Source organism: Protopterus annectens, chromosome 2.part0 (genome assembly GCF_019279795.1).
Source record: "Protopterus annectens isolate FY-2018-M chromosome 2.part0, PAN1.0, whole genome shotgun sequence".
NCBI lineage: Eukaryota > Metazoa > Chordata > Ceratodontiformes > Protopteridae > Protopterus > Protopterus annectens.
The window spans coordinates 1,203,795,386-1,203,811,944 of NC_056728.1; the positions used below are offsets into that span (position 1 = coordinate 1,203,795,386).

The 16,559-nt window shown below is 34.4% G+C and overlaps 1 long non-coding RNA gene across 1 annotated transcript in view; it reads left to right on the forward strand.

Moving 5' to 3' along the window:
* LOC122793409 overlaps positions 1–16,559 on the forward strand; it is an 83,847-nt gene that overhangs the window by 33,316 nt on the left and 33,972 nt on the right. Inside the window, exon 2 of the long non-coding RNA XR_006363477.1 lies at positions 10,570–10,617. This is a non-coding gene — a long non-coding RNA (uncharacterized LOC122793409). The remainder of the gene's footprint in view (positions 1–10,569; positions 10,618–16,559) is intronic.

Genomic DNA, 16,559 nt, shown 5'->3' on the forward strand with positions numbered 1-16,559 from the left:
AATAATACTACAACTGTACCATCAAATATCAAACATTGCAATATTTACAAACCACAGATATTATGAGGAATAGATCAGATCAAATATGAGGCAAAAATCTGCATTTTTTTTACAAATGGTGGTTGGTAGGGAATTCAGGTCTTTAACACCTGCATACAAGGTACAGGGTTCAAGCCTGAGGTATTCCCTGCCACACCACCATGAGTCTAACCACCAGTATATTGCACCTGGGGCATTTTCACACACACACACACCCTTACCTGTCAAATCCTGTCCACAAATCCAATTTTTTTTTCTATTTATTTCTTTTTTATTTTTTATTTTCAAGTTGAGGGGCTGCAGTCCGGCAGTCCAATAGCACGGGCCGCCCCTGAATTTTAACATTCAGTTTCAAATCAGATTTGAAAACTTTCAGCCAGCAGTTGGGTTTATTATAATGATCCTATTTTATATTAGTGTACTTCAACTATTCCCTAATGGATGTGTAAAAGGAAAAGCTCAAACTTTTGAGAATATAATACATTAGCTTTCAAACTTCACTGAAGACTCCTACAAGGCATACTAAGAATCATAGCCTAAACCATTCACTCAAAAGTATCTAATATTCCTTCACACCCCAGATGTACTTACTAAAGCATCAAAGCTGTCAGAAATTAAATTGCTGGGGGGGGGGCTGAATAGTTAACTGAAAACAGCAGTATTTTAGAACTCCACATAACTAGTTAAATAAGACAGGAAAAAATATTATTTTTTTTTCTTCAAAGTTTAAAATCTTATAGATAAAGGACTAATTTACATAATTAAAAACGTTGATGAGTTTTACAAATAATTTCCTTTCAAAAAGCTTGGAGATATATTCACTTGTTAAAATTAGCAACTCAAATAATTCTCACCAGGATGCTGACTTAAAAAAGGAACTACAACAGATGGCATCTACCCTGCAGGAGTTGTCTTTGAAGATGGATGAATTTAAAGAGAACCTGGAAAATCTTAAAACAAGCAGTCAAAAACAGGCCAACACACTCAAGTATATGCTACAACAACACCAGACAAGGATAACAGGAATACAGGTTTCTCTAAATGACTTAGAAAGCAGACTTAAGGCAGAGGAAACACAGAAAGAACTGCTTCTTAAACAAAACACTTGGTTGGTTAATAAAGTAGATGACTTGGAAAATAGGGAGAGGAGAAATAACATTAGGATTTTCGGATTACCTGAAAACGCAGACGGTGAGGATACTATTTCCTTTTTATCAAGCTGGATCCCTGACATTTAAAAGAAGGACTTTCCTTTGACACTGAAAGGGCACACAGAGCTCTTGGGAAACCTGCCACTAACTCAAACTCTCCTCCTACATCAATAATTAGCAATTTCTTTCATAGTTGGACAAGGAACTGATTTTAAGATCTGCTTGGAGGAAGGCACCTCTAAAATATAAACAGAGCCTGATAAGATTTGATAACAACTATTCATCTAGAGTAATGGAACAAAGGAGAAAAGGGTGGCCAATGATAAAGTTTCTGAAACAAAATAACATCAAGGCACAACTTGCATATCCAGCTAAGATAAGAATACTGTATGCCAACGAGATGAGGACTTTTATTGACTTAGAGGAAGCCTCTTCATTTATTAAAACTAATAATGTGATTACTTTACTTTAGAAGATATGGATTGGATGTCACCTTCTCTCAAGAAAACAAAAGAAACAAATGTCTGGACAGATGTCAAAAAGAAGATGCAAAAGACTGATACTGTTACAGCCAAATCTCTCAAAGCATCTACTATGATATGAATTGTTTTAACGTTACTTTAAAGGACCAATTTTACTGCGTGGAATTTTAAAACAAAGGTAACTAACTACTGTAATCTTTATCTATGTTTTTTGAAAATAGATGACACGTGAGAGTTTTCATATTACCTCAGGTATGTAAAACAGGGTACTTTTCTTTCACAGAAGGAGGGTTATATAGCACATAAAATATTTATACGGTAACTCAATTTACATAGTATATGTGTATTTTCTCTTAATTTTCTCTTTTCTTTCTCTCTCTTCTCTCTTTTCTCATTATTTATTTTAACTGCATCTTATCTCCCTTTCTAAAGTCTCTCCTATTTGCTATAGTACTATAGTCTGTATATATTTAATAACTCACTATCTATACATAGATAAATAATAGTCTAAAATAATCTAGTTTTATAATCTAGTTTTAAGGTAGACTAATTGGAATAGTGAACTTAATTGTTATTACAATATTTATTAGAATAATGATAGTCACTGTTATGTTTATTGGGATTGGGGACATGTTTGTGATTAACTCTGAAATGTTCCATTCATGTACAAATGTCCTTTGAATTATTTCCTTTTAGTATTAACAAATACATAAAAAAAAGAGGGAAAATGTACTGTTGTTTAAGAGAAGTGAAGCTTTCTTCACATTCTATTTGCATTGCCATAGCAACAGTAAACAATTGGTGCAGTTTCTAAGGACACTGAATCTGCGAAATGCATTTAGCCTCACAGATAACAAATAATAAGAAAAAGTAATGTTTTATAATTATTAAAATGAAAAACAACCTAAACAAGGTAAAATAAATACATAATAGGATTATTTGTATATATTTTATGATTTATCCTCATAGGATTACATTTTCCTGGAAACACAACTGAAATGTTCCCAAACTACATGTGCACTGAAATGCAGGTGCTTGATTAAAAAAGTATTACTCATTTTAACATGCTGATTCCACAAGCTGTCTGCACTGTAAAAGTTACATTTTATCTGTTACTTGAAACTGACAGTCTCTAGAGCACATGAAAAGATACATGTTACTTTTTGCAACATGTTATTTTTGCAGTTACCTCACACTCTGTACAAACTCACTTGGCAACTGATAGCTATTCATTTAAAATATCAGTTTAAATATTAAATGTGCCCTTGAAATGCTATTGACATTTTGACAAAATATAATATAAACTGTAAAATGAGTGACTTGAACGAAGTGAAGTAATACATAGATTTCAAAGGCAGTTCTTTACACTACAGTAAAAGTAAAAATGTATATTCACAAGGAAGTATTGAAATGTTTTAGTCTTCCAGTTAAAATAGCTTACTGTCAACATTTTGCGATATCAGAAAGCTTAAAGAGCTAGGAAATTACTATTCTTTGTCTTTATAATGTTTGTTAGACAGATGTTAGACTGCTTAGTTTAATGAATTGTGGCATATGTTTATGAGGAAAAGTGGACTCAGTTACTCACATTGGACTACACATTCCTGGAAACTCGACTGAAATGTTCCCAAATTACTTGTGAATTTAAATGAAACTGCCTGATTAATAAGCATAATTTACTTTAACAACCTGAATCTGTAAGCTATCTGCTCTATATATGCTTCATTATATATATCACTTGCATATGACAGTCTCTAGAGCACACGAAAAAATACATATTTTTGCAACATGCTATATTTGCCCTAACCATGCATTCTAAACTAACTCAATTGGCAACTGACAAGTTATTTATTTGAAACATCAGTCTAAATATTAATTGTGCCCTTGAAATATTGTTGTCGTTTTGACAAAACAAAACTTGAATTGAAAAAGGAATGATTTGAAGAAGTGAAGTATTGTACAGATTTCAAAGACAGCTATTGACACTAGAATATAAGTAGAAATGTATAGATGCAAGGAAAAATTGAAATGCTTTATACTTTTAGTTAAAATGGCCTATTGTTAACTTTTTTCCCTTCTCTATTTTTCCCTATTTCTTCTATCATGCTCACTTTGTACACCTATTAAACTTACAGTTTTTGTACTTAATTTCTAATATTTCTTCTGCAAATATATGCTAATGAATCTTCTCATAGCTAATTGTTTTTTTCTCTGTTATTAATGTATGCTTTTGGAGCTTTTCTCCTCGGGCCTCTGCTGAAAATGGACATATATCCAGTCGGACCAGCCCGGTCAACAAAAGTAATATAAAATAAAAATACATTTTTTTCTTTATCAGAAAATTTAACGAGCTATGAAATTATTTCTAATTTGTCTTTATAATGTTTATTAGAGTGATGTTAGCCACTAACTTGTTTAATGGATTGCGAGTCATGTACAAGACGGACTACTGAATGTTATTTCTGTTTACCTATGTTTGCTGAATTTCTTTTATTAGTACTGATTTAAAACAAGGGAAAGAAAGGGAAATCTCTGTTTTTGGTCAAGGGAGGAGAGGCTTAAGAGTATTCTAACTGCCCCGAGAACTCTCTAAGATGCTCTAAATACTATTTGATTAATACTTACCTAAGGTAAGTCTTGATTACTATATAGGTACCTTCACATTCATTCTAGACCTGATGTGAGTACCCATTCTAGAAGCAGGAGGTGTCCTCTGCAGGATGGGAATTGTCAGGGTGATCATAGTTCATTCTTAGACTCTGCTTTGTATAGCTATAAATATGTAAAAGCACTGCACACAAGAATGTAGGGCGCCTCTACTCAGTGTCAGGATACCACTAATAAGCCATGTCTTTTCATAAGTGTCAGTTGAAGTTGGTGAGCTGAAGAGTGAGAAAGTAAAGGAAGACAGTACACCTACAGTAAATTCATATTTCATTTGTAATCACTCATTGTCTCCTGTAGAGTCCTTTTAGTCAAATTATTTTAGTAATAATCTATCTGTTGCTGGTTTGTTTAGTGTATGCTTCTCTGTTGCATTTCATTTATCCAAAATGACATATCTGACATGTTTGGGATCTCTTAAGGGTAACATAATAATTGCTTACACTACTACCATTCCATCCTTATATATAAAATACTATAGAACAATAATAGAATAATATATAATTTCATATCTCTTTTAAGAAAATTCTCCATATAATAATTTAACATATGGAGCTCAGTTGTTATTGTTGGTTAAAGGTATGAGTGATAATCCAATAGATCTTTCTTTATCTATTGGATTGGGAATTACTTTCATTCCATGTTTAATGGGAAATTCATATTTACTTGTATTTGATACTTTAGAATTAATGTTTTATAGAAGTACTTTTTTAAAGCCTGACCAGAATTTTACCCTACTTATATTTAAAGATGAAAGAACATTAAATTACACTTCCAAGTTTACACACATAGAAACAACATCCAATGGTATCCGAAAATATAGTATAACTACTATAATCAAAATAATAAAAAAAAGAAGCAAAAAGTTTCTTCTAACAATAACTTGAAATGGATTTAGCATTCCTATCATTAAATACTAATGGCTTAAATAATGCAAATAAAAGATCAAACTTACTAAAATATTTAAATCTAAATAAGGCACAAGTAGTATTTCTCCAGGAAACGCATTTTAAGAATAATGATAGCTTTGTTTGGAACCCTAAGGACTATGCAGTCTTAGCTCAATGCTCCTATAGAACATAGACAAAAGGAGTATCAATTCTCTGGAAGAAAAACATAATCACTCCAAAAGTTATTTATAAGTATGAAGATAAAGAAGGTCTACTAGCATTTGTTATAATTAAATTTAATAACAGAATATGGACCTTAGCTAATCTATATTGGCTCCCAAGAAATGGAGCAGGAACGGTTAAAAACACCTAGATTTTATTTCCAACAATTTTAAAGGAAATCTTGTACTGGGAGGATTCTTTAATTGTACCTTAGAAGTTTCTGAAACCACCATGAAGTCTTTTCGCATAGCAACTATTTCAAAATCCTTAAAAAATGGACTGATTCATTTCATTTAATAGACACTTTTAAAGTAAAAGATGATAAATCCTTATTATTTTCCCATAAAGACCATAGATTTGGAACACAAACCATAATAGACAAATTATTCGTAGTTCAAGATTTACAAACAAAAATCCTCAACTTCTCAATAGTTCCATGACCCTTCTCAGATCATGGTCTCTGATAATGAAGCTCCAAATAGAGTTTAAACCTTTAATCCTCTCAACTAGAATTCCATCATATATTACGAAAATTAAAGAATTCAGACCCTGGATGTTGTCAGAACTACAATTATTTCTTGAAATTAATAATACAACAGAAATCAGCAGAGTCATGGTTTGGGACTCATTAAAAGCGTATTTATTTGGTAAGACCCTTAGCTGATACAAAAACAAAGTTAGAGAGTGGGAATCTGAATCATTAGACTTGCAAACCACACTCTTGACAGCAACATCTAAAAAAAAATCAGAATTGTCCAGAAGTCAAAAAAGAAATAGAGGATTTAAATAAAAAATATAATGAAATTCTAACACCCAAAACTTGTCTAGCCTTGGAAAAATTTAAAATAAACTCATTAGCCACCTCCCCCAGATATCTATATAATTTATCTACAAGAATTAAAATGCAATCTAAAGCAAATAACATTAGTAGTATATATCATGAAAAGAAAGGGAAAAAGTATCAGATATAGGAGACATCCTTGAAGCATTTTGGTTCCATTATATAGAACACTTCAAAAAAGAAGATTTAGATACCAACTAAATAAACTTAGATACAAACCTTATCAATATAAAAAAAATCACAAAAACTTAAAACTAGACCTATAAAAACCTATATCTTACAAATACATTGTTGACAAGATAAAATAAAGTAAATCTAACAAAGCTCCAGGGATAGATGGTATAATTACAGACATTTACAAACTCTTCCCTTCAACAGTAATCTCCCTTTTTCATAAAACTTTGCTAGAAGTTCAGTCAGAAGCAAAAATACCACTCTCATGGAAATATTCTCTCATAACACCAATTCTAAAAGATAATAAACCATCAGACCTTTGCACCTCATACAGGCTTATATCATTACTGAATAATGATTACAAAATATTAATGTCAATCCTAGCTAACAGAATGAAAATCCCACTTTCAAAGACAATTAATAATGATCAAACTGGATTTTCATGTAACAGGCACACAAATGATAATATTAAAAGGATACTTACTCTTGTAGATTATGTGAATAAAGGAAATAGTGAAACACTTGTAATCAGATTAGACATAGAAAAAGTCTTTGATTCCCTCAACTGGGAATATCTATTTAAAACTTTAGTATTATTTGAATTTCCTCCTCCCTTCATCTTATTACTAAAAAAACATATATATTAATAACTTAACCTACATTAAATTAGGTCCTTTCACCTCAGAATCTAGCCATATAATGAAAGGTACTAAAAAAGGATGCCCCCTTTCTCCTATTTTATTTGCTTTGGCTATAGAAATACTTGCAGAAATAATATGCAATAATCCAAGAATAAAAGTAATAGAAGTCTATGACCAGAACTTATCTAAAATAATGCTTTTTGCTGATGATATTTTATTAACCCTATCAAACTCCAGAGAGTCATTAGGAGAGCTAGAAGAAGTAACGGAGAAATTTTATAAGATTTCAGGTCTACACTTTAATACACCAAAATCAAAATTTCTATTTTTAGATAAGAAAAAGACCTACAAGTTACAGATAAATCCATCATAGGAAAACAAGAAAGTACACTAAATTATTTAGGAATAGTGTTATGCAAAAATATAAACTAAACAATATTAATAAATTATAAAAACATTATTGAAACAATAAAAATATATATGGAAAAGTGAAACAAAATTATATTAACTTTTGAAGACAGATTGCAATTAATAAAAATGGTCTTATTGCCAAAAATGCTACATGTAGCATTAGCAATGCAGTTAATTCCTGAAAGATGCATTCTTAAAGAAATAAACTCATTTTTAATAAAATTTTTATGGTATCCCAAAAAGAATAGAGTAGCTCTAACTCATCACATTAGACTCTGGAAACAAGGAGGATTGAACTTCCCAGAAATAGAAACATATATAAAAGCATCTGTGCTTAAAGCTACAATAGACTGGATAAACCCAAATTATTTTGCCAACTAAAAGAATTAACAACGGCTATATTAACAAACGAATTTAATCTGTTAAAAAAAATTTTAATAGTAGACAAATCAAACAAACCCTGGTACATACTATACATAAGTATACAATATAATATAACAAAACCTTCTAAAACAACACTGATTAATCATTACATCAATTCCTTTAGGAAACTTATCAATGCAAACATAGATTTAAAACTTTGGTTTGAACTTTTGACCCCATTTACTATCACTAAGAACTTTCCTCACAAAATATATATAGGGGAAACAATAACCTCCTGGGAACAAAATTGATTCTTATGCTGGTTTCAATGTGTAAATAAATTAAATGTTTTAGATATAAATATGATAAAAACTGCTTACAATATTCCAACACAGGACTGGTTAACCTTACAAAGCATTCTAATGTACACTCAAGATTTATGCAGATTAATTAATAATTCCTCATTTAAAGATATTCCAAATCTAATAAGTTTTCTGTATGAATTTATATATAATAGTTGTGAAAAGAAAAATTCCATTTCAAATCTATATAAAGAGTTAGTAACATCTAAAACAATTCCCAAACCATCATATTGGCAGTTCTTAATAAAAGGTCAGTCATTGCAGTTAACAGAAGAAATTAAAAGTAACATCTTACTATCAGTTAATTACACCTCTAACACACAGTACTGGAAAATATTTAACTGGAAATACTTACAAAGAGCATTTTTAGCACCAGATAGAATTAAAAAGATCAGTACTACTAAAAATGTTTTTTGCTGGAGGTGTGAAAAGTCAAATAAAGCAGACTGGATTCATATTTTTTATGAATGTAATAAAATTAAATCATATTGGAATGGAATCAATCATTTTTACAAGTTTTATTTAATGAATCCTTTACCTTAACTAAAATATTGATAATACTAAATGTAAATGAAGGTCCCTACCTGAATAAGCCAAATATGTACTTGTTATGGACAATACTTGCTATATCTAGGAAATGCGTAACCAGAAGGTGGAATTCAAATACACCCCTGACCTTGGAAGAATTCTGCACTTTACTGAAGACAACTACATTGATGGAAATAAAAATCAAAGAATGACGAATCTAACCCAGGCCATTGGTAAATAATCCTTGGAAGAAAGTTATATCTTTGTTGGACACTCTGCAATAATCAATATTGCATCTCTGATAACTGATCTGTTAATTTTATATTTAATAACATACGATATATAACTGAAAGTCAGGTTGCTGTAAATATTGTATATAGTTGTTTAAAATTATATTTAAAAAAATATTATGTAAATGTTATTTTAATTGAAAATAAAAAAATATTTCAGAAAAAAAAGAAATGAAATTGCTGATCTCTTAGAACTATTTGTACTTCAGGGTTGCTTTAAAACACTGTGGTCATTGGTGAAAGAGCGAACAACAAAAGGAGAGAAGACATTCTGTTGTGCTCTACTGTGTGTGTAAACCTGTGAATGAGGGGGGACATTGAACAGTACCACAACTGTAATTGAGCAGTTTATGTCATACAGTGGTTTCAGAATTAATAACTTAAATAAGGTATAGCTTTCATGGGTCAAATAGTCTGCTGTGGCCCTTAGTTTGAAAAAAAAAAATTCTAATGCACTATCTGATTAAGAGTCTGTATCATGAACTACAAGAAAAGTGTATAGCTAAAGGTTTTAAATTCAAGACCCTCTCTGTTTGATGATGTAGATTTTTACTCAATTGTATTGTTGTGGTTTTGTAACTGTATATAAGTAGCTGGAATGTGCATGGTGAAAAATGCTTTAAACTATTACTTGTGTTCGATCACATATCAATTTTATTAGTTTTGGGACTAACATAATACTGAGTATCAAACTTCTGACAGCCATCTACAATAAACCTGAATCATAAATCATAAAAACCTGTTAAAAATATATATTTACAGCTAAGGTTCACACTGTTCCACAGAGCAAGTAATAGAAAATCGCCACCCTTAATTTTGATTATTTTAATGTCTAGTAATTTGGTTGTCTAGTGTAGCTTTTGCATCGTGTGTGTGTGTGTGTGTGTGTGTGTGTGTGCATGCAGCATATGAAGCTTCATTTTTTCTTTGTGAATAGGCCTGAATATTATGATTTCTTACAGTGTTACTGATGATTGGTGGATAGTGGTGATAAATACTTGATGATATACATATAATGGCAGTAAATAAAAATATTTGTACTCTGTACCTGGTGAACATATTTACCATACTCTTTCCTCAGTGTACATTATACTGTGTGACTTACTTCCATTGCTGAAAGAAGGGATCAATATTATTATTATTATTATTATTATTATTATTATTACATTTATTTATTTATTTATTTTAAATACTTTTTTTGCTCCAGATTTTTGTACAGTGTGAGTGACGTTTTGGGAGCCCCACAAAGAAATAACATCCTTTCCTGGACTGAATCCTGCCCATGCCAGTTGTTTGCTAAGACAGGCTCTGTCTTCTTGGAAATTTGTATTGGATAAGCCAAGTATTGAAAAAACAGAAGGATGAGTAGATAACTGAATGGATGGGTAGATAACTGAATGGATGGGTAGATAACTGAATGGGTGGGTAGATAACTGAATGGATGGGTAGATAATGAGTTTCTGGAAAAAAAGTGCAATAACTATGATTTTTCTTTCTTGATTTCTGGACAGATTAAAGATAAAGCCTGAAAGGCCACTGAAAATTACCCTGACACTGCTGTAAGTTGGAAACTGACAGATTTTGCATCAATACCAGTCTGACACCTGTTTTTTAACATTATTCACAGTTTATGAAACTAGTTGTAGATTATTTCTTCTTATTTTTCAGTTTGGAAAAAAGTATGTGATACCACTTATCTTATAGACCGGTGAATGGTGAACACCCTTTGTGCTCACAATATCTTTGTTTGTTAAGGAAACAACTCTTTGTCAAATTGACTACTGGTAAAAACTATAGTAAGAAATGATAAATGTGTAGGTTATTGTGCTGAGTAACATTGTGAATCTATTTTAATATTTTAATATTTGAGCTGTCTTTCAATATTTATTAATTGTTCCTGTGTCCTACAATATTTATTTTCATTAAACCAATGCTAATAATTGAATAATATATTTTCTCTATCTTCTACTTCATAGGGTCATAGAAAAATATTAGGCTAACTGCCCTGAAGGGCCATTTTAAGCCTAGCCAATTACCTGAGATTAGAATCAAACCCTATACTTTGTGTCTTTACCTCAAAGACACAAAGTATAGGGTTAGAATCAAACCTTATACTTTGTGTCTTTGAGATAAAGACTTTAACCATTATTCTAAACCCTACTGCAAGTCTCAAATAGTTAACCTTTGTTATGACTTTCTGCATCTCCTACTTGTCACAAAATGTCAGGCAGTTCTCTTCCAAAGAGCTCCATCCTTACTTACAAAAAATTCTCAGGTGCACCCTCCTGTTTATCACATAAGTGGCCATCTAACAACTTCAAAAACTTTTTCTTTTTCAGGTAATTTTAACACAAAATGGGATCATGGCACGATATAAGCTGATTGAATAATTTAATGGTACCTTCCTTACCTCACTTGTGATCCTTGTTGACCACCCACTATAGATCTTAAGCTTATCCACATTAATTTGAAAAGTATTTGATTAATGCAGATCAACATCATTAATTTATTAAACATCTTTCTCCTTATATCTTGGCAATCTCGCAGTCCTGAGTAAGATTTCCTTTTCTGGATGCAAACATTACTGTAACTGGTTTTCAGTGCTATGCAGAAATACAGCACAGTTACAACTGGCATTGTATAGTACAATCACAAAATTCTGAATGGTCTCACTTGCAGACAAATATTGAGCTTGTGATATTGTAGAGACTAAAAAAACATTCTGATTGAGAGACTTTATTATACTGTTTAGTGATTTACTTCACACATAAAAAGTGAACTCATCAGAACAATAAATCAATCATTTAAAACAGAAGTGAGTCACGTTATATTATTACCTGATTATGTAGTGGAGCTAACTTTAAACTTAATGTTTACAAATGCAGACAATTAAAAACAGAACCAATAAATATGTATGTACAAAATAGATATTACACAAGATACTTTACACTAACTACATAAATGTTTGAAATTCAAAAATAAATACAAGAAATTGTAAAAGATTGAATATACACAACAGACTTTAAAGATTTGAACAAGGACAATCAAAAGAAAACCTAATAGTCAGTCAAAACATACACACTAATAATTCAAAACAAATGTGGTTCTCAGTAAATAAGCTGTTAAATCCAAGGATAGCTACTCAGCCAATACTAAATACAGAGGAAACAAAATGATACCATAGCCAATTAGTTCAATACCCATTTTATATAAATAGTACAGTCATTAAGCAACCAGGTGACTAGTCAAGCTCTTGAAGTCCCAGTAAGTATTCAGTTAAACAACATTTCTCAACATTTTTCCTTCCGACCATGTCCCGCAGATACCATCAACAATACCTTAAAAACTACAGCCTACTACAAATATCCCTGACAGTCTACCTGGTGAATATCTTAAAACAGCAGCTGTTGCACATCCAGTTTCAATTCTTATAAATCAATCCAGATCTAAATATAAAGTCCCCACAGTACGGAAAAAAAATAATTCATGATTTCAACATGCATGAGTGGAAACAGCACAGATCTTTCAAACTACAGGCCAACTGTCATTCTATCTTATAGGTTCATAGTTATGTACTAGACTAATAGCCCTGGAGCCTTTATAAGCCTAGCACATAAGATTACCCTGGCATCCTGCCACCCGACCTTAGTTCCTAGTGCCTCTGTCTAGTACAGCCACTGGAGTGATCCCTGGGGTGAATTTTCTATTTCCAATCCACTCAAGATGTCTCTTGAAGAGGGCCAGTGAGGTGCTTTGCTTTACATGCATGGGCAGTCGAACCTGTCCCAACAACATGTTCTGTTGATTGTGGTAATGAGATCTTTGGAGCATGTGGTGTGGAGGGATTTCTTTAGATGTAGCTTTTCTAACAGAGCTGGGTCAGACATGGCTTTGTAAGTCAAGCAGAGATCGCCTCTGTAAGGTAAGTAACGGATATGAGACAGAGAATAGTTGGAGTTTTTTGAGTCTGTCCATATAGGACAAGTGTTTAAGGCCTAAGATCCTCTTTGTGAGGTACTTTTGCAGCCTCTTCAGTTGTTGCAGGTGTCCAGTGAGGTACATGCCAAATGGGACATTGAACTTGATGACTGACCTAATGAAGCAAGTGTTGAGGGAAACAATTACCTCTTTCTTTCTTGATGCAAAACCCTTAATGATGAGATGTGCCATATAGAAATTCTTTCTGACCACAGTGGCAATGTGGTGGTCCAAAGAGAGGTTGCTGTAAACCTGTGTTCCCAGATATCTTATAATGCCTTCTGTGTTTACAGGATTACCATCAATGTGGTAATTCAAGGGATCTGGGTTTTTCCCAAGGGGGATGACAACACATTTTTTGGCATTGAGCTTAAGGCCATGGTTCTGACACCAGTCATTGGTGTCATTGAGGCCTTTTTGTAGGATGTCAACATCACTTGGGGAGTTAATAATAGCTCCCAACTTGCAATCATCTGTGAACTTTGTCAGCCAGAGTCCCTTCATGTTGGCCTGGACATCAGAGAAGTAGATATCAAACAGGAAAGGACCCAGGACCGAACCCTGTGGGACTCCACTCATGACTGGTCGGCAGTCTGACTTGGAGTCAGCTACTTTTACACTGTAGGTTCTATCTGTGAGCCAGTTTGCAAACCACTTAGTGATATAGGAGTTGATGCCTAGCTTAGTGAGTTTTTCTATGATTCCTGAGTGGGGAGTGGTATCAAAGGCCTTAGCCAGATCAAGGTAGGCTGTATGAATCACTTTGCCTTCATCTACAGCTCTGGTGACTGACTCAAAGAAGTCAACCAAGTTGAGAAGGCATGATCTACCCTTCACAAAAACAAACGGTGTGGGATCCAGAGTTTGGAGATTCCCTATATCCTTGTTTATTAGGTCCATGATGATGCATTCCATAGCTTTGCATATCAGACTCATCAGGCTAATTGAGCGATAATTCCCTGGGTCTGTAGTCGCTCCTCCTTTGTGGAGAGGGATGACTGTAGCAGTGTGCCATTCGGTAAGGACAAAGCCTGAGGTGAGGCTGTGATTGAACAGGGCAGACAGGTGAGGTACCAGTTCACACTGTAGTTCATGTAGAACACAGCCAGGGATATTGTCAGGTCCCATAGAAGCTGTATTCTTGGCCTTGGACAGTGCTGTTTTTACCTGTGCAGAAGTAATACTGGGTACCTAGCAATCTACTGGTATTGTGATGGGTCATTTGGGGGAGAGAGGGGTAAAGTTAGTACTGAATCTGTCGGCCAGTATATTGGCAATATCTGTTGGCTTAGTATAGGAGGTACCATTGTGTAGTAGCTCAGAGAAAATCTGGGTATTGCCGTGGAGATTCTTTGCATAACTACAGAAGGCCTTGTGCTTGTCTTTACTATCTGCTGCAATTCTGTTTTCATAGCGAACTTTAGAGGATTTGATGAGGGATCTCAACCTTTTTTTGTTGAGGCTGATAAGGGAGTTTTTCCAATCTTGGGACTTCGCCTTATTCCACATCAGTTTCCTCCTTTTGTTGTAGAGTTTGTTTATGGCAGGGGACCACCAGATTGGCTTCCTTTTTTTTTGAGGAGAGTGTCTTAGTTCTGTTGAGTATGGGGAGATCCATGCATTTGTGTACGTGTTCGTACAATGCATTGGTGTATGATTCAGTGGCCATGCAACTATTCTCCATTTGCATGGGTGTCGTGAAATTAGCCACCTCTGTTTTTAGGAGCCCAAAGTTAGCTTTGGAGAAGTTTTTCATGGTGGTTACCTTTGTGGGGGTGGGAGGGGTGTGGATTTCCAAGGTGATTAGTTTGTGGTCGGATCTAACCAGGGAAGAGTTGACTATTGGTGTAGAGCAACGGTCGCCCATGTTAATAATGACCGGGTCAAGGATGTTGCTACCTCTATTGGGGGGTAAGAAAGAGCTGGACCAGAGCATTGGAATTAATGAATTCCAGAAAGCATTGGGCAAGTGTCTTGGTACATGAGTAGTTTTCCCAGTTAATGGAGGGGTAGTTGAAGTCGCCGAGTATGAAAGTGTTAGGTTGGACACTAATATTCTCCAGGGTGCTTAGGAGCATGGAATGTGAGTTTTGGGTCATGGTTGGGGGCCTATAGCAGGCTATGACCTGAATCGCTGTCTTAGCCAGTATTAGCTGCACCTGAAGTATCTCAGATGCATTATGTTGGGCTGCCAGTCTGGAGGTGTGTGCATCTTTTATGAATATGGAAACACCACCGCTTTTGGAGCTTTGGTCCAAGTTCTTGGGTCGAAAGGTGTGGAATGAGTTATAGCCTGGTAGTGCAGGGGTGCTTTCTGCTGCCTTGAACCAGGTCTCTGGTACAGCACAAATGTCAATGATCTCCATTTTAAGGATTGCTTCAAGCGAGTGCATTTTGAGATTTAGACTTCTAGCGCTGAGCAGCATGACTCTCAGATTGCATTTCTTTGTAGCTGTTATGGTGGCAATTTGGTCTTTGGAACACTACCTAAAAAAGGCACTATAGGGGTGGCAAGAGCCTTGGCCAATATCCGGAAGCTAAGGGGTGACAGATGCAGGAAATCCCTGGCAAAGCATTGAGGTCTGTCAATCAGGTCATCCCAGGCAGACAGATACTGGATCCCCTTAGAATGACACCGGAAACTTAGTCAGTTGTTGAAATTGATCATTTTCTGCTTGTACTGTGGTTTCATTTTGGGTGATGGTATGATGCTGCTCAGGGCTAGGGTCATACCAACCTGGGCTACATAATCCAAGAGCTCCTCCATGTCTCTTTTCATGTAGTCCAGGGAGGTACATGTCAGGTTATTCACACCCACATGTACAATGACAGAGTCATGTTTGTACCTGTTGTTGAGGGGCCTGAGTGCGTGCATTGTGTAGTGGATCCTGGCACCTGACAGGTAGCTGACTGTTATTTTCTCCTTATTCAACCTAGTGAGTGGGACATCAGTGTGCTTCACTATCGAGTCACTCATGGATAGTGTGTTGAACATGCTGTTTTGCCTTAGGGGCTTTGGTTGAGTGGCACACTGTTTAGGAGAGTTATGTGTCTTGTCATTAGTGTTGTGTTGTGGTTGGGTGTGTTTCTGCCTTGGAGGTCTCTGCTGTTTGTGTAGATTTTTATAGAAAGCCTCTGTGAAGGAGAGTGTGTGGTTTGTGTTTTTATGTGAAGGCAGTGCTGGTGTGTGTTCTGGAGGGCTATGTGTGCCATGTGGTGTGGTGCAAGTGTTGACCTTCTCCTCTTGACCAGCTATTCCGGTTCTGGCTGGAGAGTGCATGGCTTCCAATTTGGATATATAAGTCTGAGTGTTGCGAGGTAAGAGGAGAGGGTTGTCAGTGTACATGAGGCAGTTCCTACATTAAAAATATTAGAAAATGTATTCAAATGCAACTTGTCAACTATCTATTGGAAAACCAGCTTTTGCCTTCAACCCAATACTGCTTCCATCCTCACCACTCCTTCCTTCACCTCCATTTCTTTGAATTTCTACTACTTTGTCAAGTTTTTTAATAATGCCAGT